The following is a 24,966-nucleotide window of genomic DNA, read 5'->3' on the forward strand; positions in this document are numbered from 1 at the left end:
CAACTTACCTCATTTTATCTAATTGTTTTTCTACTTAGTCAAACTACCAATAGGGGTATTACATTATTTTTTTTTCCTTCAACCTTTGAGGCCATGATGCCAAGTTATAATACTATGTAATAAGTTTTCTCTTACTTGTGTGTCACTTTTTCCTGTTTTCATGCACAGGACCCACACAAATGCTGTATGGCAAGTCTTTTTTTATTTTACTGTTGTATCTGACCTTTCCAAGCATTCCATGTGGCCACAGATATGGAATTCACTAGCCATATGTCATAAGTCAGTAGATGTATTCTATTTTTATTGTTTATGGTCATAAGTCACATGGTCTCTAGGGTGTGTGGCTATGCTGCAGTGGGTGGGCGGATAGCATTACTTAGTAAATCCCTTCTTCTCACCTACTGCAGCATAGTCACGACCCCTGGAGACCATGTGACTTAGGAAATATTGTCTTTGATCCCATGGAAATTGTGGAAAAGGTCAGAGTTAACAGTAAAATAAAAAGACTTGCACAACATCACTTCATATCGGGTCGGTCCCGGCGGCTATCAACGGCCGGGACCCGCGGCTAATGCAGGACATCACTGATGCCCTATATTAACCCTTCAGACGCGGCGATCAAAGCTGACCGCTGCGTCTCAAGTGAAAGTATCAGCCGGGCTATTCGGGACGCCACGATTTCACCACGGCGGTCCCGAATAGCCCGGCTGATACTTACGCTTACAGGACACCGGGAGGGCCCTTACCTGCCTCCTCGGTGTCCGATCGACGAATGACTGCTCCGTGCCTGAGATCCAGGCAGGAGCAGTCAAGCGCCGATAACACTGATCACAGGCGTGTTAATACACGCCAATGATTAGCATGGGAGATCAGTATGTGCAGTGTTATAGGTCCCTATGGGAGCTATAACACTGCAAAAAAAAAAAGTGTTAATAAAGGTCATTTAACCCCTTCCCTAATAAAAGTTTGAATCACCCCCCTTTTCCCATAAAAGAAAGTAAAACAGTGTAAATAAAAAAAAATAAACATATGTAGTATTGCCGCGTGCGTAAATGTCCGAACTATAAAAATATATCATTAATTAAACTGCACGGTCAATGGTGTACGCGCAAAAAAATTCCAAAGTCCAAAAAAGCTTATTTTTGGTCACTTTTTATACCATTAAAAAATGAATAAAAAGTGATCAAAAAGTCAGATCAAAACTAAAATCATACCAATAACAACTTCAGATCACGGCACAAAAAATGAGTCCTCACACCGCTCTGTACGTGGAAAAATAAAAAAGTTATAGGGGTCAGAAGATGACATTTTTAAACGTATACATTTTCCTGCATGTAGTTATGATTTTTTCCAGAAATACGACAAAATCAAACCTATATAAGTAGGGTATCATTTTAACCGTATGGACCTACAGAATAATGATAAGGTGTCATTTTTACCGAAATATGCACTGCGTAGAAATGGAAGCCCCCAAAAGTTACAAAATGGCGTTTTTTCTTCGATTTTGTCGCACAATGATTTTTTTCTGTTTCACCGTGAATTTTTGCGTAAAATGCCTAATGTCACTGCAAAGTAGAATTGCTGACGCAAAAAATAAGTCATAATATGGATTTTTTGGTGGAAAATTGAAAGGGTTATGATTTTTAAAAGGTAAGGAGGAAAAAACGAAAGTACAAAAACTGAAAAACCCTGAGTCCTTAAGTGGTTAAAGGGGTATTCCAGGAAAAAACTTATATATATATATATATATATATCAACTGGCTCCAGAAAGTTAAACAGATTTGTAAATTACTTCTATTAAAAAAATCTTAATCTTTTCAGTACTTATGAGCTTCTGAAGTTAAAGGGTACCTCTCATCAAATAAACTTTTGATATATTTTAGATTAATGAATGGTGAATAACTTTCCAATAGCTTGTTAATGAAAAATATGCTTCTTTCTATTGTATTTTTCCCGATCAGTCCTGGCAGCAAGCATTTCTGACTCATGCTGGAGTCCTAAACACTCAGAGCTGCCAGCCTGCTTTGTTCACAGCCAAACAGGCTGTGAACAAAGCAGGCTGGCAGCTCTGAGTGTTCTCCTTCGTGAACAAAGCAGACTGGCAGCTCATAGTGTTTAGGACTCCAGCATGAGTCTGAAATGCTTGCTGCCAGGACTGGTAGGGAGACCCCTAGTGGTCATTTCTTCAAAGTGGAAAATTAAATAGAAAGAAGCATATTTTTTAATAACATGCAATTGTAAACTTATTCTGCATACATTAATCTATAATATATCAAAAGTTTTTTTGATGAGAGGTACCATTTAAGGTTGTTCTTTTCTGTCTAAGTGCTCTCTGATGACTCGTGTCTCGGGAATCGCCCAGTTTAGAAGAGGTTTGCTATGGGGATTTGCTTCTAAACTGGGCGGTTCCTGAGACACGTGTCATCAGAGAGCACTTAGACAGAAAAGAACAACCTTAACTTCAGAAGCTCATAAGTATTGAAAGGATTAAGATTTTTTTAATAGAAGTAATTTACAAATCTGTTTAACTTTCTGGAGCCAGTTGATATATATAAAAAAGTTGTTTCCTAGATAACCCCTTTAAGCTCACCTTGAAGTCAGTGCACAGAAAGCTAATTTCTATAACAGAAAAAGAAGATTTCAGTACAGGTTAATAAACCATCTGTCAAAAACAAAATTATTTTCAGGTAGAAATTGAGACAAATGAGTAATGAGGAGTCTGGAGGACTGCTTTCGAAAATCCTAAATAAGCATATATAAGTGCTTAAAAGGGGTTATCTAGAGACAAAAATGTTTTTAGAAAGGAGGCAGGCTCTCAGAAATAGAATCAAAAGCATACTTACCTGCCCTAATCCCCCTCTGTTGCTTTCCCACCATCTTCCGGTCCCCCCCAGTACTCTTGGCTGCTTCCTGTGATATGACGACCATTCAGGAACTGTCATCCTAGCCAAGCCAATCGCTGGCTGAAATTGGTCACTACAATGGCTAGTGATTGGCTGAGCATGCAATTCCTGCAAAGTCGCAACGACACAGCAATCTGGAAGAAGCCAAGAACTCTAGGGAACCTGGAGCTGGTAGAGAGAATGGTGAAAGGTGAACATGCTTTATTCTGTATTGTTTCAGTCCCAAACATTTTTGTCTCTGTACAATTCCTTTACACATGCAATTGAGTGTAGCCTGACATCCAAAAGGGCTTCTATGTAGACAAAGTGTTACGAAAGCATTGTGGTAAATTTAGGGTACATCACCAGGCATGTCTCTTTTCAGCTGTTACAGGATGTGGGGTGATGTTGGTGCACCTATCAGCCTACATATTTCTACATCTGTATCTTAAATTGTGGTTCGCCTGGTGCTGTCAGAAAGCAATATCGATAAATCAAGAATTAAATGGAAGAGCAAAGAACAGTAAGAGTATTTAGACCACAAGGTAGGATGATGACATGCTGAAAAATTTCTATCCTGGTTAACTTGCTCTTTTGTATTATACTGTAAGTACTGTACCTTTTGACTTCTACAATGTTAATTAATTAGATCCTTGGGGTTCCATGCATAAGTGATCCAGTTTAATGGCTATTTTAATGCCATCATATATATTTCTTTATTTGGTTTCTTAAAATAACATTCAAGCTATGTTTCACATTCATTTATACATTAAGGTGGTGATACTATTAGAAGTGTAATTAGGACCTTATACTTGTATATCTGCTGTATAGCGGCGAGCAGACAGAATATTACATAGGGTCATAAGCTTTTGCTGGCATTTAAGCAGTTATTCCAAATTTTAACCACTCCTGGGCTACATTTCTTTGCCATTGTCATTCATTTTAATGTTTAAATAGGTAAGGAGGCAGCAGTATTGCCAACATCCAATGCTCAGTGAAGCCTTTCGCATATATAGAATACTGAATATCTCAACCATTATTTAGCATCAGAATCAGTTCCGCTTGTCTGGCTGATGGACAATTTTTGCTTGGCCTCGGTCTCTCCGCGCGTGACCTGTGGAGTCTAGACTGTTGCATATTACTTAGAAATTCATTTTGATTCCTCCTTGTAAGAGTTGAGTTGAAGGTGTGTGTTTTCTACTCACTCTGGCACGTCAGGCTCAGGCTAGCAGTGGAGAAATGGAGGCATTTAACCCTCCTCTACCTATGAGGAATTAATCTAGTCGACATTGTAGTTATATATATCAATTGCAATTATGTTTTCTTATGGGGGATCACTGATGAATGAATCTCTATCATCTCTAAAATAGTCCATTAAAAATGATTTTTTTTTTCATGTAACATACATACGCAATGACTCTTCTACACATGAGCGAATTTGTGAAAAATTTGGTTCCGTTGATTCGCCGAATTTTCCCCCAAAATTTCTTTCGGTCCAAATTTATTTGCGGCTAATCACTATTAAAAAGGGCTATTTCTGGCCTACAGAGAGCCTCAATAGGGGTGTAGAACACTTTGCCTTGCTGTAACAGGCATAGGGTGTGTGCTGGGTTAGTAAATAAAACTATTATTCAGTTTCACATGCAGATCAGAGGTGTCACTACTAGAATCACTGTCGCAGAGCGGCATAATGACAGAGCCTGGAGGTGGCATTAGTATGAGGAGACCATATAGTGGCTGAATGACACAGCGTGGAGGTGGCGGCAGCATGAGGAGACCATATAGTGGCTGAATGACATAGCATGGAGGTGGCGGAAGCATGAGGACACCATAGAGTGGCTGAATGACACAGCATGGAGGTGACGGCAGCATGAGGAGACCATATAGTGGCTGAATGACACAGCGTGGAGGTGACAGCAACATGAGGAGAACATATAGTGGCTGAATGACACAGCCTGGAGTTGGCAACAGCCTATAGTGGCTGAATGACACAGCCTGGAGTTTGCGGCAGCATGAGGAGACCACATAGTGGCTGAATGACACAGCCTGGAGTTGGCGGCAGCATGAAGAGACCATATAGTGCCTGAATGACACAGCGCGGAGGTGGTGGCAGCATGAGGAGACCATATAGAAGGTGGGTGAAAAAAGGAGAACTTGGCCTCAGATGTGTGGCATCAAGCAGGTGGCATGATCCGAATAGTAGCGGAAGCAGGTAGGCAGAAGAAAACATTCTCTTTTGTAAAAGTATTAGTGTGCACAAGAAAGTATTAAGGATATGCATTACGTAAAACTTAACTTTTAATAATATGCTTAGGATAAAATATATGGACCCAAATTACAATTTTTTTAAATCAATCAAAAAGGAAAGGTGTGCAAAAAACACCATGTGCTACCTGCACAGTAGTAGAAGAGGTTTGCTATTGGGATTTGCTTCTAGTGATTTGATGCAAAGACGTAAAGGTGGTAGGGAACAACGTATGGTCCATTGTAACCGGTGGGGGTAAAAACTTCCCCTGTAAGGCCCTTCTCTCGCATTATTAATTCCCTTCTTGGCAAGTGTTGCTCACCCTAAAAAGGGCGGCCCCACACAGGAACCTCTCCCTATTATCACCTACGAACACTGTCCTTTCTTAGGGTTTTTAGGTGGAAATAGGGGATTGGTTCCTGTGTGGGGACACCCTTTTTAAGACGAGTAACGATTTCCTCGAAAAGGTGGAAGGGAACAACTTACTGTCTATTGTAGAAGGTGGGGTAAAAACTTCCCCTGTAAGGCCTTACTCTCGCCCTATTAATTCCCTTCTTGACAAGAGTCACTCACCCTAAAAAGGGTGGCCCCACACAGGAAACTCTCTCTATTTCCACCTAAAAACCCTGGGAAATGGCAGTGTTTTTTTAAATAGTTAGAGGTGACGGTGTGGGGCTACCTTTTTTAGGGCGAGTAACACTTGCCGAGAAGAGAATTAATAATGCGAGATTAGGGCCTTACAGGGGAAGTTTTTACTCCCACCTGTTACAATGGACCATACATTGTTCCCTTTCACCTTTTAGAGCTCTTTACATCACATCAATATTTGGTGGTGTAGTTGGAACATGGTGTTATTTGCAGACCTTTCCTTTTGTTTGATTTCAAAAAAATTTTGGCCACATATATTTAATCCTATGAATATTATTAAAAGCTAAGTTTTACGTAATGCATTTCCTCAATTCGCCAAGGCAAACCATGTGAAGAATAGCGTGACACCGCCTGTGCTGTGGAGACTGAGGAGGCGGAGTCGCACACTGTCGCAGGACCAATGGCCTGAGAGCGTGGAGGCGGAAGCGGCGTGACCTGTCCAAGTTGATGTGGCTGTGCAGGTACCTCATTCACCCAGTGGGCCATAAAGGACATCTATTGTCCCAGACCGTACTTACAGCTCCTACATTGCTCCCGTTCCATACCAACTGAAGTTTGTGTATGAGGAACCCACAAACTGTTTACTGAGGATGTCAGATGTCACTTGTTGTAGGGTGTTAACCAATCGATGACGTCAGATGGGTGGATGGTGGAGACACGACCGCTAGCTGTTGCCGTGAGCTCAGGCCTCTCTCTGCGACTCTTGCTGCCACTCACCCCTAGTCTGAAACCTCTGCCTGATGAATTTAGGCCTCTGCCACTCCTCTGTGCACGTCCCGGCACTTCTGTGCCTGACAAACTTAGTGCGTATGTGAGGGGAGTACAATACGCTCCACTATGCTTAAAACAGTATTTGTCTACAACACCATCAGGTGTGTACTTTTGGCTGGATTTTCACAGTATCTAGGCCCTTAAGACTTTAACCCCTTAAGGACTCAGGGTTTTTCAGTTTTTGCACTTTCGTTTTTTCCTCCTTACCTTTTAAAAATCATAACCCTTTCAATTTTACACCTAAAAATTCATATTATGGCTTATGTTTTGCATCACCAATTCTACTTTGCAGTGACATTAGTCATTTTACCCAAAAATGCACGGCGAAATGGGAAAAAAAAATCATTGTGCGACAAAATCGAAGAAAAAACGCAATTTTGTAACTTTTAGGGGCTTCCGTTTCTACGCAGTGCATATTTCGGTAAAAATTACACCTTATCATTATTCTGTAGGTCCATACGGTTAAAATGATATCCTACTTATATAGGTTTGATTTTGTCGCACTTCTGGAAAAAATATAACTACATGCAGGAAAATGTATACGTTTAAAAATGTCATCTTCTGACCCCTATAACTTTTTTATTTTTCCACGTACAGGGCGGTATGAGAACTCATTTTTTGTGCCGTGATCTGAAGTTTTTATTGGTATGATTTTAGTTTTGATCGGACTTTTTGATCACTTTTTATTCATTTTTTAATGGTATAAAAAGTGACCAAAAATGACTTTGGAATTTTTTTGCGCGTACGCCATTGACCGTGCGGTTTAATTAATGATATATTTTTATAGTTAGGACATTTACGCACGCGGTGATACCACATATGTTTATTTTTATTTATTTTTACACTGTTTTATTTTTTTTTATGGGAAAAGGGGGGTGATTCAAACTTTTATTAGGGAAGGGGTTAAATGACCTTTATTAACACTTTTTTTTTACTTTTTCTTTGCAGTGTTATAGGTCCCATAGGGACCTATAATACTGCACACACTGATCTCTCATCCTGATCACAGGCGTGTATTAACACGCCTGTGATCAGTGTTATCGGCGCTTGACTGCTCCTGCCTGGATCTCAGGCACGGAGCAGTCATTCGCCGATCGGACACCGAGGAGGCAGGTAAGGGCCCTCCCGGTGTCCTGCAAGCTGTTCAGGACACCACGATTTCGCCGCGGCGGTCCCGAACAGCCCGACTGAGCAGCCGGGTCACTTTCACTTTCACTTTAGAAGCGGCGGTCAGCTTTGACCGCCGCTTCTAAAGGGTTAATACCGCACATCGCCGCGATCGGCGATGTGTGGTATTAACCGCGGGTCCCGGCCGTTGATGAGCGCCGGGACAGACGCGATATGATGCGGGATCGCGGCGCGATCCCGCTTCATATCGCGGGAGCCGGCGCAGGACGTAAATATACGTCCTGCGTCGTTAAGGGGTTAAAGGGGTATTCCAGGAAAAAACTTTTTTTTTATATATCAACTGGCTCCAGAAAGTTAAACAGATTTGTAAATTACTTCTCTTAAAAAAAAATCTTTATCCTTTCAGTACTTCTGAGCTTCTGAAGTTAAGGTTGTTCTTTTCTGTCTAAGTGCTCTCTGATGACACGTGTCTCGAGAACCGCCCAGTTTAGAAGAAGTTTGCTATGGGGATTTGCTTCTAAACTGGGCGGTTCCCTAGACACGTGTCATCAGAGAGCACTTAGACAGAAAAGAACAACCTTAACTTCAGAAGCTCATAAGTACTGAAAGGATTAAGATTTTTTAATAGAAGTCATTTACAAATCTGTTTAACTTTCTGGAGCCAGTTTATATATATATAAAAAAAAGTTTTTTCCTGGATAACCCCTTTAAATGGAACAAAATAGTACAACATTTATCTGTAGGTATGTGGTATGCAGTTATGAGGGGAGGACAATGCGCTCCAGTATGCTTAAAACAGTATTTGTCTACAACACCAGCAGGTGTGTACTTTTGCCTGGCCTTTCACAGTATCTAGACCCTTAAGACTTTAAAAGGAACAAAATGGTACACCCCTTAGATGTACGCACAGGTTACACTTAATAGTGGACAATATGCTTTTAGTGCTCTGCTCACCCTAACTGGCTGGCTACGATTAGCTTTTTAAGTTGTTGTACACATCAGTGCTGCAGCACACAGTCACTGTGTACTGCACCCAAAATTGCACTCTCATTGATTCTCTCTCAATCACATTCCCTTCCCTATCAGTGCTTCTAGGCTGGATTTGGGCTTGAGGTGAATCACTGCAGTAAAAAAGCTTTTCTTTGCAACACACTGCTCTCTGTCCCTCTCGCTGATGTGACTGGGAGGTGAATCGCTGCTGTAAAAATGCTGTTCTGAGCAACACACACTGCATTCTGTCTCTCTTTCTCTCTCTCTGACTGGCTGCAAGATGGCTGCCAATTATATAGGACTGTGACATCACAGAGGTGGCTGGCTGCTTATAGGCTGCATGCTGCATGTGATTAAGGGTCATCCCACCTACCCGCCTTCCCAGGATTCCTTGCCCCATGTCATCACGTGTGGATCCATCATTTTAGATGCCCTGAAGCCTGGACCGCACTAGCTGGAGTTTAATGAAGCGATTCGTGTGATCAAATCGCGGCAATATTCGCATTAGTTGCAAATATATTCGCATTAGTTGCAAATCAAATTTTTCCTGAAATTCGTAATGAATTTTGATTCGGCAGGTCCGATTCGCTCATCCCTAGACTCTTTCTATTGGATCAGCTCAGTGATTCCTTCAATAACACATATTCTCTGTCTATAGTGGAAGAGCTAACAATAATAGCTTCATGATCAATTGTTTGTGTGGCCTTTCACGCTCTACCATTGGGCTGTAAAAACTTGTTGTGGCATACTTATGGAGGGATAAGAGGGGCAGTCTTTCCAGGCTGCCACTGTTCCCAGTCCCTCATCAGTGGTATACCTACCATACAGGCAGATAACTCTACTGCTATGAGGCCTGGTAGCCAGGAGGGTCCTGTCAGGGACCAAATTACCACATGCCACAACCTCACAGATGATAAAGTGGGAGGTTGTCCAAACTGCCTACTTTATGATCTGCTCAGTAGCCCGGGAATCTAAAACAGGTGTTAAGCCACTTTGGTGTAGGTTTCAGCTTGAATTTGACCTTTGTCAGATGGAGACATCACTCCTAATTGTCACTTGCACCAGCAGGTGGGGGGGGGGGGGGGGGGGGCTTTTGGGATGGATGAAGGGGACCCAGCTGCTGTTCTGAGTGGAAGAGGAGGTAAGCATTATTTTAGTTTTTGGGGTGCAAATATGGGTACTAGTCTGTCAACAATATTAAGGCCATGCACACCCTAAAATTGTCTATTTTTTTAAAGCCATGAACACCCATACGGCCACAAAACAAAAAAATGGCTGTAAGTGACCTGTTTTTCATGACACAGTGCAGATTTTGGATGGATACAAAATAAAAGAAATGTCTAAAGGAAAAACTTTATACAAATGAAGTTTCTATCTGTGTCTCACAGCTCCTTCAAAGTCATGTGGGCTCAACTTGACCAACATCTGTATCTACCAACTCTGCAATATACATGCGCATTTGGTTCTGCCATCTATCCATATTGATTTCAATGCAGAGAAGGGAATACATTACTGCCAGAACCTTTCAGAAGTTGTAATCAGACATGTTAAACTTGAAAAGGCCAGTTTCTCTTCTTCCCTCATAGCGGCCATTGAGAGAATGAAAATTTGCCCCTATATACAGTAGTTTGTAAAATGGACAATTCCTTTAAAATCCCACATTCATGCATTAATTGCAAAATTGTATATTTTAGTTGACAATTAGTTGAATTTTGAGCAAGAACTACATTATTATTCCAGGGGAAAAACTATTGAAGCTTACAGAAAAAACTACATTTGAGGGGCTTATATAGATTTGCCAATTTAACCCCTTCAGGACATCAGTTTTTTTTTAATTTTTGCACCTTCATTTTTTTCACCTCACCTCTTAAAAATCATAACACTTAAATTTTTCCTCCTACAGACCCATATGCAGGCTTGTTTTTTATGCCACCTATTTTACTTTGTATTGACATCAATAATTTCACCACACAATCTATGGCAAAACAAAAAAATATTTATATATTTGTGGGGCAAAATAAAAACAACAAAAAAATGCCATATTGTAAATTTTGGGGGCTTCAAATTCTACGCAGAGCATTTCTGGCTAAATATGACAGCGTATCTTTATTCTGTAGATCTATATGATTGAAATTATTCCCAACTTATGTAGGTTTTATTTTGTATTACTTCTTTTTTTTTTCAATTATAACTTTTTGTGCGAAAATTTACACATTTAAAAACGTCCTCTTCCGACTCATATAACTTTTTTTATTTTTCCGTGTACCGAGATCATTTTTTGATGTGTAATCGCTAGGGTTTATCAGTAACATTTAGTTTTGATGGAATTTCTTGATTGCTTTTTATATATTTTTTTAAGGGTAAACAAAGTGACCAAAAACACGCAATTTTGGACTTTGGTATATTTTTTTATGTATTCGCCTTTGGCCGTGTGTTATACTTTTATAGTTCGGACATTTAAGCATGGGGCGATACCAAATATGTTTATGCTTATTTTTGTTTCCACTTATTTTTAAATAAGTAAAGGGGGTGATTAAAATTTTTATTAGGGAAGGGGTTAAATCGCATTTATTAACTTTAAAAAAAATATTTTTTAATCTATATTTTACTATTTTACATGCAATCTTCAGATTGCATCCACTGTTCAATGCTGTGCCATAGCATAGCACTGATCAGTGTTATCGGTGCTCGATTGCTCCAAGCTGCCGAGCCTTCCTGGAGCATCTTGCCATCGATCGGACGAAAAGGAAGCAGGTGAGGACCCTCCTCCCATTCCATCAGCTGAGCGGGATACCGCATTTTCACTGCGGTTGTCCCGATTAGCTCTGCTGAGCTGCAGGGAACTTTTTTATTAACATTCTAGACCATTTTCTACCACCTTCTTCATGAATATGCACCCCTGCTTCAAACTCACAACACAAAGGGGCATTGACATTGGCCCAGAGCGCGTTAAAGAATGCGTTGTCCATACTGCAGAGGCTCGCCTCCATTGCACAGAATTTACATATTAGCAACAAGAAGTATATCTTAACAATGGCTGTACCGATTTGCGCAGGTAAGCAGCATTGGAAACAGGGTCACCTGCACTTTCAACCTTTATATTAAGTGCAGGTGACCCTGCTGTCAGATTTCCTTAAAAAACTAAACACCCATAAATAATCTGGAATGATTTGGAAATTGAAATTCACCATAGCAGTCACCCAAACCTGACAGAATACTTATGTTGTCGGACAATTACACATACTCCCATAAAGGGGAACTCCGCCCCTAGACATCTTATCCTCTATCCAAAGGATATGATGTCTGATCATGGGGGTCCTGCCACTGGGGACCCCTGCAATCTCTCCTGCTGCACCCCCATACATCGGCAGCCAAGAGCTATGTTTACTCCATGGCTAATGACGGGCGAAACAGGGGACGGGGTATCGTGACATCACGCCCCGTCCCCTTGTGAAGTCACGCCCCGCCCCCTCAATGCAAGCCTATGGGAGGGGGTTTGATGGGAATAAGATGTCTAGGGGCGGAGTACCCCTTTGAATCAACGTTCTTGGCAACAAAGCCATGGCTACACAAATTTTGTTTGAACTTTTTAAACTCTAACCATGTAAAAAAAATTTAGTTAGATTATTTAGTTATAGGATTTTGATATGTTTCAGAGTTAGAATGATAGAATTGGTGATTGTGTGAGGAGGTCAATGTTAGTGTGCAAAATAGAGAAATCCAAAGGGAAAGATACTTTAGCTCAACCTAATATGAATATAAATAGGATTAGATGTTTTTTATTAGGACCTGAAATGCAATTTAAAGTTCTCACTGTCTGGTCATTCCGAAATAAATATTTCTGCTCACACACTATTCCACAGAATTCTAAATCGGGGAATTTGTTGTGGGAGATTATATGAAGTTCCTCGTCTGAGCAAAACATGGGATTTTGGTAAGTGCAGACAAAGTACAAATAGGCATATACAAATCTAGTAAATATTGTAAAGTGAAAAATGACTAAAATGTTATTATATTATTGTTTATGTAGTGTCCAGTATTCTAAATCAAAAGGCTATGTATTCTTTTATCATTTTAATGTACAATATATCACGTGAGTCCAGCTCTCACATTTTTGTAAATATTTTATTATATCATTTAATGTGACAACACTAAAGAAATGACACAATGTAAAGTAGTGAGTGAACAGCCTTTATGACAGTGTTAATCCCTTAAGGACTCAACGTTTTTCCGTTTTTGCATTTTAATTTTTTCCTCTTCACCTTCTAAAAATCCTAACGCTTTCTATTTTGCACATAAAATTCCATATGATGCCTTATTGTTTGTGCCACCAATTCTACTTTGCAGTGACATTAGTCATTTTACCAAAAAAAATCCACGGCAAAACGGAAAAAAAATTCATTGTGCGATAAAATTGTCATTTTGTCATTTTTGGGGGCTTCTGTTTCTACGCAGTGCATTTTTCGATAAAAATGACACCTTATCTTTATTCTGTAAGTCCATACGGTTAAAATGATACCCTACTTATGTAGGTTTGATTTTGTTGTACTTCTGAAAAAAATCATAACTACACGCAGGAAAATTTATACGTTTAAATTTGTCATCTTCTGACCCCTATAACTTTTTATTTTTCTACTTATTGGCCGGTATGAGGGCTAATGTTTTGCGTCGTGTTCTGAAGTTTTTATCGGTGTCATTTTTGCATTGATCGGACTTTTTATTGCTTTTTATTCATTTTTTTATTATATAAAAAGTGACCAAAAATACGCTATGTTGGACTTTGGAATTTTTTTGCGCTTACGCCATTGACCGTGCGGTTTAATTAATGATATATTTTTATAGTTCGGACATTTACGCACGCGGCGATACCACATATGTTTATTTTTATTTACACAGGTTTTTTTTATGGGAAAAGGGGGATGATTCAAACTTTTATTATGGAAAGGGGTTAAATGACCTTTGTTAACTTTTTTTTCACTTTTTTTTTGCAGTGTTATAGCTTTCATAGGGACCTATAACACTGCACACACTGATCTTTTACCCTGATTCCTGCAAAGCCATAGCTTTGCATGGATCAGCGAGATAGGGGCTCGATTGCTCAAGCCTGTAGCTCAGGCTTGGAGCAATCAAACCCAGATCGGACCCAATGGAGCAAGGTAAGAGGGCCTCTGCTTGCATCATAGCTGATTAGAACATCGCGATTTTATCGCGATGTCCCGATCAGTCCGACTGTGCTGCCGGGAATCATTTATTTTCACTTTCAGATGCGGCAGTCAACTTTGATCGTCGCGTCTGAAGGGTTAATAGAGCGCGGCACAATGATCGGTGCAGCGCGCTATTAGCCCAGGGTCCCGGCTATGACTAGCAGCCGGGAACGATCCGTTGTGATGCGTAACTCTGTGGCTGGGCTCAGGGCGTACAGGTACACCCTGAGTCCTTAAGAGGTTAAATGCTGTGTCACCCTCAAAATAACCCAACAGACAGCCATTAATATCTAATCCTTGGGAACAAAAGTGAGTACACTCCTAAGTGGAAATGTCCAAATTGGGCTCAATCAACCATTTTCCCTCCCCAGTCTCATGTAGCTCGCTATCGTTACAAGGTCTCAGGTGTGAATGGGAAGCAGGTGTCTTACATTTGGTGTTATCACTCTCACACTCTCTAATAGTGGTCACTGGAAGTTCAACATGGCACCTCATAACAAAGAACTCTCTGAGGATCAGGAAAAAAAGAATTGTTGTTCTACTTAAAAGTGGTCTAGACTATGAGAAGATTGCTAAGACCCTAAATCTAAGTTGCAGTACGGTGGGAAAGACTATACAGCTCTTAGGCCATACACCGCTCACTGTATCAAATCTGTCTGCATGGCTGTTGTCCCAGAAGAAAACCACTTCTTAAGAAGCACAAGAAAGTCCACAAACAGCTGAAGACAGTCGGACTAAGGACATGGATTACTGGAACCATGTCCTGTATGATGAGACCAAGATGAATTTATCTGGTTCAGATGGTGTCAAGCATGTGTGGTGGCAACCAGGTGAGGAGTACAAAAACAATTGTGTATTTCCTACAGTCAAGCATGGTGGTGGGAGTGTCATGGTCTGGGGCTACATGAGTGCTTCTGCCACTGGGGAGCTACAGTTTCATGTTGAAAGTATGTTTTTTTTTTGTCACACTTCTTCCATCACAACCACTTCTGGCCAGACTTCTCAGAACAGTAGATGAGTGTACCTGGGTCCCATTGATTTCTTTCAATTCTGGACTGGTGGCACTTCTGGACATCTTCCGATTTTGTAAAGAAGTTAACATGAATTGTTTTTTATCTGCTGCACTAAGTTTCCTTGTTGGACCACTCTATCCAATTACTTAGTAACTGAGTATTCTGGGGGCTGCAACCTGAGAATTTGACTGTAAATGTCCATACTTCCTTGAAGGTTAAGACTGAAAATGGGGAAATACTTTAGACCCCAGTCTATCACATGCCAAAATGAGACTAAGATGTACACGTAACCAGCAAAAGTCTCTTTTTTCTCAATGCTTTATCTTCATTTAATTTCATTACAAGCAATGGTTTAGTTCCACAGAGAATACAAAAGTTTAAATAATCACCCATGTTCACGTAAATCACTTCACCAACACTTCATGAACGCGGCATATATAGGAAAGTCCATCGCTGCAGCCGGAGCTTAAATGTCCTCCTGCCGGTTATCCAGCCTCTCCTCCGGATCCAAGAACGGAGTTCACACATAGTGAGCACACAGACGTGTGAGCTCCATTCTTGGATCCGGAGGAGAGGCTGGATAACCGGCGGGAGGACATTTAAGCTCCGGCTGGAGTGGAGCGCTGGACTTTCCTATATTTGAAGTGTTGGTGAAGCGATTTATGAGCACATTGGGGATTATTTAATCTTTTGTATTCTATGTGGAACTAAACCCATACTTGTAATGAAATGAAATTAAGTTAAAGCATTGACGAAAAAAAGAGACTTTTGCTAGTTATGTGTACATTTTTTTTATTGATGGACGTTACTCTGGCTGTACGCTATCACCTATAGTGCTAAAAACACCTTTGATTTCGTTCTGTGTCCTACTGGTTTGAGGCTTAGAAGATACATTTCTCCAGTGAGAAAGTGTCGGGCTTGACCATCTGGGCAGCATAGGTCCTAATTTAAAATCTATATGAAGGCTACCACCTACCATGGGCTGTTTATAATACAAATGTCTTCTTATGGGACAGAGAACTTCTCAAGCACTTTGATCTAGGTACAACTGCTAGCTATGCAACCTAATATAGCAATGTCGCTACTGTAGATATAAACTTGTTATTGCAGTATAAGGACTTCCCATCACTTTCAAAAGTCCTGAGCTAATTGTACATTGCATGTCCAATGTGTATAGAAGTATTCTTCTGCGGGAATAAATCATTTCTGGAGTTCTTATACTTCCAAATATTAGATTAAAATAGAAAGGTCACAATAATGAAGAAAATACAATGACAAGATTGGATTCTATATAATAACCTGTCCACAGAAGATCTGTGTAAAGGAAATCTGAAAAAAATGTTGCACCTTTACGTAGCCTCTTTCCATTGAGAAAACAATGGTAATAATCTGTCAGTAAAGCTCCTGTATTACATAAGGATAATGCTATGACTTGTACTGCTAAGTTAAAATAACAACCCACACTCTCTGTACAATTTAATGTGGCCTTCAGCCCACTGATCCGTGACTACAAACAAGAATGCGAGGTAGAAGAGGAAAAAAATCCAATTATCCAGAAGTAATTGGTAAATAGCCTCATGGTGACAGATGCTAAACATTGGGCCATTGCTGTGAAGCTACTGTATCTGCACTCCCTTACATGGGAGAAGGGTCACCTTGTTTCACGAGAAGGTTGAAAATGTAACACAGGGGGAAAAAAAATAACACTTCTCATTCATAGTCATCATCCAATATCTTGTGAGGGCCTCAATGTAAATGGCACACCGGAAATCTAATTATAGGATAAACACAAGCACTTAGCACAGCACAAAGCACACGTCTCTGTGTTATCATACACCATCTCTGTTTTAGGGACAATTAACAGGATGAAAAAATAGCAGCTCCAAGATGGAAAAAAATTAACACATCATTCTCCTGATTGTCTTTCCAACTCAGGTAGAAGGTGATTATCATTTCAAAAGGAGTCTCCTTTAAGACAAAAAGATTTCAACCTTCCTTTGCTGAAGGCCGGATTAATCCATGTTCACACTTTGATGTATTGTTGTGATAGCTTTGGACATTTACTGCTCTGTTTTAATGTTTGAACTTTGCTTATAAAACTATTAGGAAGATTTAAGTGGATTGAAACTTTGAATGGAAGAAAGTCATTTCCTCAAGTGCTCAGATGGGGCACTTAAGGTGGCGATGTGCATTAGACTAAAGTTGGTGTTTGAAATGCTCATTCTATGGTCGCTAGTAATTATTGTATATGGTGCAGGGGCTCATCATATGAGCGATCATTCTATGACACATCTTTCCACAATAAAAGATAATTCACCCTTCTCACTGAGCACGTATGACCAGTCTGAATGACTGTAAGAATTAGGAAATATAAAGGAAGGACTTACACTTCTCCTTCCTCATGGATCGACTTCTGGCTTTGGCTCCAAAACTGCAGTGGCAGTATTCCAAATAACTGCAATTTCTACAAACACCAGCCTTAGGGTAGGGTCACATGTAGCGTAAACGCTTTTTGACCCTCATACATTTTTTTGTGCTAGCAAAGTCTGTGAGAGTAATATTAAACACCCATATACTTTGCTAGTACTGAAAAACACACATGCGTCAAATACGCAGCGTTTAAAGTGGAAACTTTTGGTATGCCATCCAGTCATGTCAAATGTTTTGATCGGTCTGAGTCTCAGTGCTTTGGCTCTGGTTATGTGAGCTGCCTTACACTTCACCCGGCTATATCTAGAAAGCAACAGGGGGTAAATAAGGGATTATTAGCACAACTGTTACATCCAGTAACTCACAGGGAATGTCTTCTCTTATTGAATAGACCACCAAGACAACTTTTCCTGCAGACTATACTAAGACATATATGCCCACTTTGCCAGTTAATGACCCACTTGCCCCCATTACTATATCTACAGCACTGCCCAATACTCCAAAATACTCTGTTCCAGATATAATAGAATTTGAGAATGTAGACAATAATATAGCTATATAGGCTAATATATACTATTGCTTAGGGTCCCTTTTGTCAGACTCCTGCTCAGCGCTTTCCTTCCTTCCTCATAGACTCCTTATGCTGCTTTAGCTAGCTTAAAGGGGTATTCGGTGAAAAACGTTTTTATTTTTAAATAAACTGGTGCCAGAACATTAAACAGATTTGTAGATTACTTCTATTACAAAATATTTACCCTTCCAGTACTTATCAGCTACTGTATGCTATGAAGTTCTTTTCTTTTTTAATTTATTTTCTTTCTGACCACAGTGCTCTCTGCTGACACCTCTGTCTGTCTCAGGAACTGTCAATAGCAGGAAAGGTTTGCTATGGGGATTTGCTCCTGCTCTTGACAGTTCCTGAGACAGACAGAGGGGACAGCCGAGAGCACTGTGGTCAGAAAGAAAATAAATGAAAGAAAATAACTTCATGTGGAGCATACAGCAGTTGATACGTACTGGAAGGGTTAAGATTTTTAAATAGAAGTAATTTACAAATCTGTTTAACTCTAATACTAATACTCTAACATATAACATACAGCTTGGCTAAGAAGCTCTGTATGGACTAAAGTGATAATGTGAGCAACAGAATGTAAAAAACAGTGATCATACATTTGTCTTATAATTCCTAAAGGGGCTGTCACCTCTGAACACTCAATAATGGATACAATACTACTGATGCTTTCATTAGTCATTTCATATAGTATATGGTCCCATTTGTTTCTACCCAAACCTTATATTGTTTATTTTTCTTCCTAAAAAATAATCATAAATCCAAACAAGGAAATTCACTTGAAAAATGTTTTATTTCAGAAAGGGGACATTTTGGTTGGAAAATTAAGGCAACGATGATTTAGGTCAAAAAAGGTCAAATGGAAGATGCTACTGGTGTTTCAGCCTCCATTAACTCTGCCCATTGATTTGTTTTTCACTTTATCCTCCCTTATTGTATCTCTGCTCTGTATAAATCTAACTTTAACAAGACCATATGAATGTAACGATGACATTTAGAATTTTCCATGCTCCGTACCACCCTATTTTCCACCCTGGTGCCACTTGCATGCTAGAGTAAACCTCCAGTCCTGCCAGTAATTACAGAGTCTAAAGGAGTACAGTAATGTGAATAAAGCTGTGCTGTAATTGCCTTTTCATTATTTGCCATCACTTTGTTATTTAGTGGTTGGGTACAAATATATTGCCTAGTGATTGCTTGACAATAGGAAGCTAAACCCAAATTCCTTTGCTCTGTTTACTGGTGTTTGACCGGTATTCAGATTTTGATTGAACAACCAGACCATTAAAGTGGATTATAAAATGGTTGTGGTTACAGATTGGCTAATAGTCATTTCCATCCCCAAGAGAAATCACTACTTAGAAACTGAAATACTCTTAGCTCTACTGATAATATATTAACAACTAAGTTGGGGTTATATATATATATATATATATACATATATATATATATATATATATATATATATATATATATATGCACACACATTGATAGAATAGAATTGATAGAAGTATATATTTTTACACATTTCTATTTCTGTAACTTTTTTATGCTGTACTCATAGCAGGGCATGTTAAGATCCTTTCTTATTATTAGTTTTTATGGTTCAGTTTGTCTTTATTGGTGTTTTTTCCTATAGATGAGTTGCTTTGCCTATGAGATGAGGTGCTTGTTTGCAGATGGTGTGACCCTTCACTGTACTAAGGGTAGGGTCTTAATGTTTTGATTTGTGGGGGTGCAACCTATGGGGTGTTCAGTTGAAATAGCTGAGATGCAGTACCAGGCATAGGCATCACATAGATCAGTCACTGTAATATATAATATACATGTGGTGCTCAAATCTATAAATATCACAACCCCTTCATTGTGTTAATGAGCAGGGACTCCTTAAGATCAAACATTGATAGTGTATCTTCAATGCTAAAGTTCTAGAGGGCCCCTTTAAATTACAATTGCTTTCTGAGCAGATTGACTACTGACTGGTTAACTTTTCCAAAGGACAATCGCCCAGATTTATCAAACTCTGTGAAAGAAAAAGTGGAGTGATTTCCCACAACAACCAATCACAGCTCAGATTTCACTTTACCAGAGCTGTGATTGGTTACTGTGGGAAAGTCACAACATTTTTTCTCTCATTTTCAGTTTGATAAATCTCCCCAATAACATTATTAAGCCAGGCTGCATAGATAATTGGGCTTTACATACAAGGAGTTTGTACAACTATATTATATGACTTGACAAATCCAAAAAGTAATTATCAATTGACTTTAAGGCTGATATAAGATACTTAAAATATAATTATATGGGATAAAATGTCAGCAATGCAGGGTTAAAGGGGTACTCCAGTGGAATTAAAAAAAATAAAAATAAACTGGTGCCAAAAAGTTTTGTGTAGTTCTTTCCTGTCTGACCACAGTGCTCTCTGTTGACACCTCTGTCCATGTCAGGAACTGTCCAGAACAGGAGAGGTTTGCTATGGGGATTTTCTCCTGCTCTGGACAGTCCCTGACATGGACAGAGGTGTCAGCAGAGAGCACTGTGGTCAGACAGAAAAGAACAGCTTAACTTCCTCTGGAGCATACAGCAGCTAATAATTGGATTGTTTGTGTGGCACTTTAATTTTATCAATGTTGGATGCACATCCCCTGTTTAACGTGTTGCCAACAACATTGTTTTTTGGTTGCATAAAAGATCAGATCAGCAAAAAATCTGGTGTTTTCAGATTCATTGTCGTTTTCTCATTATTGGGCACAAGCGTTCCATGTAAAAAATTGTAAAAACACTCTTATTTAACCTGGAGGCAATTTATGCTATATATGTCCTACTTTTCTTTATCCTCTCCTTTTGGAAATAACCATTTATGCTCAGCCATCATAAACCTACTAGTTAGTAATGCAGACAGGAAAATAGATCTCCAATATTAATAAACTATAATATTAATAAACAATATTAGTAAGAGCTGCCATAGACATTGGTAAGAGCTGCCATCTGTTCTTATACAAACTAAAGGGGGGCATTTCAACTTTTGTATTGTTTGAGGTGCTCTTCTTACAATCATTTTAGTGGGAGGGGCTTGAAAGGCTATCGCAAACTGGGTGATAGACATCACTGGTTGGTGTATGTCCCCGTGAAATTGCCCCAGTTACCCTTCTAGAGTCAGGGACTAGCTTACAAGCTCTTTAACAAAGTTCTAGTTGACCATGCCTACATGCATGTTCCTACAGGTACTTAAAGGGGTACTACGGCCCTAAAACATTGTATGCCCTATCCAAAGGAAAGTGGATAAGATGTCTGATCATGGGGTCCCTCTGCTGGGGACCCCGCAATCTCTTATGTAGCACCCACCTGTGTGAGCTCCATGCAGCGTTGGAGGCTCCGAGTCTGAAGCTTCACAACCACGGGGCCGAAGTATCATGATGTCATGACTCCACCCCTGTGTGATGTCACTCCCCAGCCCCTCAATGCAAGTCTATGGGAGGGGGCATGATGGCCGTCATGCCCCCTCCCATAGACTTGCATTGAGGGGGCGGAACATGACATCACGTGGGGCCGAGTCATGACATCATGATACTCCTACCCCATGGTCGTGAGGCTTCCGACTCGGAGCCTCCAGTGCTGCGTGGAGCTCACACAGGTGGGTGCTGTTTGAGAGATTGCGGGGTCCCCAGCAGCGGGACCCCTGCGATCAGACATGTCAGGAACTGTCCAGAGCAGGCTAGGTTTGCTATGGGGATTTGCTCCTGCTCTGGACAGTTCCTGAAATGGACAGAAGTGTCAGCAAAGAGAACTGTGGTCATGACAGAAAAGAAATCCCAAAAGAAAAGAATTCCACCAGAGTACCCCTTTAATCTCTCTTGTCAGGGCATTACAGAGAGCTTGAACACTTACTGCCAGGTTTTGTCTCAATGTTAGTTGATTACTGAGGGTCCCAGTAGAGGGACACTTTGTGATTTACTTTTTGCCAAGGGACCCTACTATTAAGTAATTATTCTCCTAAGCAGATGGCCACTTTAAGCATTTGGTCTACGAAAGACATAGACTGTAATATAAGACAGAAAATACTTAACCAACTTTTGGAAGTAGAAAACTAACTAACAATAGGAAGGCAAAAATAAAAAAAATTATAAGCATGCCTATGATTTGCATATTTCTATTAATCATTCTGTATGTTTCTTGTAAACAGAGGCTGCTGTAGTATGAACCTCGTCTACCAAAGGTTTATGACCTTCTCGAAATAAGCAAGGCTTGAGTGACCTGTAAATACAAAGTGTTGTATTAAGTTCATGCATAAACATAAGTTATTAATCCTCGAACGCATCCCTGGGAGTCTTTGTTTTCTATTTGTGTTCCTTGTATCTGATTGTTTTTGTTTCTTCTACAGAGTTAGCAGTGCCGGCGCCACTTGTTACAGGATTTCACTCTTGCCATATGAAAGCAATGTCTTAACTATCTTGATACAGAAGAAAAAAATGCCGGGACTTGTTGCATACAATTAGGCAGCTACTCGAAGCAGTCTAAGCCATTTCACATTTCATAGGCTTGCAATTATTCTTCTCCTGTTCGAATATGCAGTCCCCTAGGAACTAATTAGAGAAAAACTCTCATCACACACAAGGGGCGAGCAAACAAATCCTTCAAGCTCGCAGTAAATGTTCAACATTAAAGGGACGTATTCTGGGAGTCACAGCAATCAGTTTGGTTCAGTTAATTACTAATCTGGTTTCCAGACTGGTTACATTACATAATTATGACACCCATTCAACACTTGAAAGCCGGGCCTCTGAGTGATTGTGATAAAGATCTAGAATTTTACAGAAAGGTAATTGGGCAAAGCTAAACAATAGACATCCAACAGTTGACGTAGTGTCATCTTTGGTATTTTGGAAGGGTTTCAAGTATTTTAATGCACAGAAAATTGAAATTTCTCTTCATTAGAGTAAAATTGTAAAGTTAATTCCTCTGTGCTATGTCCTCTGTTTTGCATGTTTCTTGTTCTCCTTTCATCTGTCAGAATAAGACCTCTCCTGTTGAAATGTGATGGGCTGTCTCCGTTATCTGCTTGGCATAGAGCGCACAAAGCTACAGTATATCAAAGGTCCCTTGGAGATTTGCTGTATCAGATACCTTACACAGGCTAAAAAAAGATTTTATTTTCTGCTGTAATTGTTCAATCACATTCTTTTTTTTATGAATTTACTTAGAAACATCATATCGTAGTTGCTCATGTTAGCGTAATACAATTTGGGACTATGAGAAACAAACATCAACAGTAACAAGATAAGCCCCAACGCCAAGACTTACCATTTACTCATTTCCCTCGTGTATCTGAGCTTCTAAGTTAGCGATAGATCATAAAGTGTACAAAGTAGGAAAAATCAATTACTCACAAATATGTCACATTTTCCCTCCTAAAACAATATAAATGTTTTGTGAATTGATTGAGACTAAAATTCACTCATATGGACACATAAAACTTTATATACCAAATATATTTAACATTTTAATACAAAAATAAGAAAAATTCTCACTATATCAGCTAACATCACAATCTGCACAATATACTGTACTTAATTTTTTTTGTAATAAGTTCTGCTAATTTACCATATCCAAACCAAGGAGAAGATCACATGAAGTTTGGATATACTATGCTGGATCACCAAATGAGTGTATTTTCCTGAAAATAAAGCTATATGCCCAAACAACCAATCAGATGTGGTTTTGAATTGTAGGATCTGCACCAAAGATCTGATCTGCAATGTAGTTTATCAGAACCCCACACACATACGAAAAATCCATGACAAGGACAGGTTGTATATTTTCCAATTTAACAATTTTTCAGTAGATTCCAATCATTATAACACATGCAGGTTTTTCTGTATATTTAAAGAGGTACTACACCACTAGACATCTTATCCCCTATTCAAAGGATAGGGAAAAAGATGTCTGATCGCAGGGGGGGGTGTCCCAGATCTCCAGGCTGGCACTCCGGCGTTCTGAACATTTATGTTCAGAATGCCGGGTTTGGACTTCCGTGTTTGTGACGTCACGTCATGCTGCCTCTATTCATGTCTATGGGAGGGGGTGTGACAGCTGTGGTCGCTCGTCATGCCCCCTTCATATTGACATAAATGGAGGGGGCGTCGCGTGACATCATGGCCGCGGTCGCCCAGACCCAGCATTCAGAATGCCGGCGTACCGGCAGGGAGATTTTAAGGGTTCCCAGTGGCCAGACCCACCGCGATCTGACATCTTATCTTCTATCCTTTATATCACAATCTGCCGCAAATTGTCTTAGACTTTGATCTCACTACCATTCAAGAATCCCACAAGGGTTCCAGTATTTCTGATGGTAAAAATAGCACAAGCAGTAGCAAAAAAAACAAACAAAAAAAAACAAACAAACATGAACAGACACTATTAAAGTCAATGAGGTCCCACAGCACCACCCAATGGGCACAGTCAGAAGCAAAAACCTTTAATATGTTAGACATATCGGCAAAACATTATCCTTTCTAATGTAAATGTTATCTCCTTTTTATAGAAACCATGGCTTATAAAAAAAAAAGAGTCCCCATATCATCCAGAACACAATCCTGTCCGACTGCAGCATCATCTTTGCCTCAGCTGAAGCACAGGCTGGGACAAAGTCCAGGAAGTAAGTGTGGGACTAGTACTCCTCTGTGCTCATGTCTGTCCTATAAAACTGCAGCATGAAAACTGAGAGGAGGGGGTTACAGAGCAGCCTGCAATGACTGGATGAGGAGACCGAGCCCAGCACAGCCAACTTAAGAAGGAAGTGACTGCATGGGGAGTGAGGGCGGGCTCATTGCTTGCCCCTTCCCGAGCAGTGGATGTCAGAATGAGTGAGCAGCAGAACAGAGGGATTTGTGAGCCAAATAGGAAAGCTAGACACATAAAAAAGATGTGTAAAGAATCTGCATGGCCTAGTGAGTAAAATATATAAGCATTATTTTTTCCTGTGATATAACAAATGCACATAATAAATGGCCGCAACCAATTATAGCGACTGAGCGAGGAGGGGGATTTGCGTCCTGGGGTTTAAAAGCTGATGATGGGGATTAGG

The sequence above is a fragment of the Hyla sarda genome, chromosome 6, assembly GCF_029499605.1.
Source record: "Hyla sarda isolate aHylSar1 chromosome 6, aHylSar1.hap1, whole genome shotgun sequence".
In the NCBI taxonomy this organism is placed as follows: Eukaryota; Metazoa; Chordata; class Amphibia; order Anura; family Hylidae; genus Hyla; species Hyla sarda.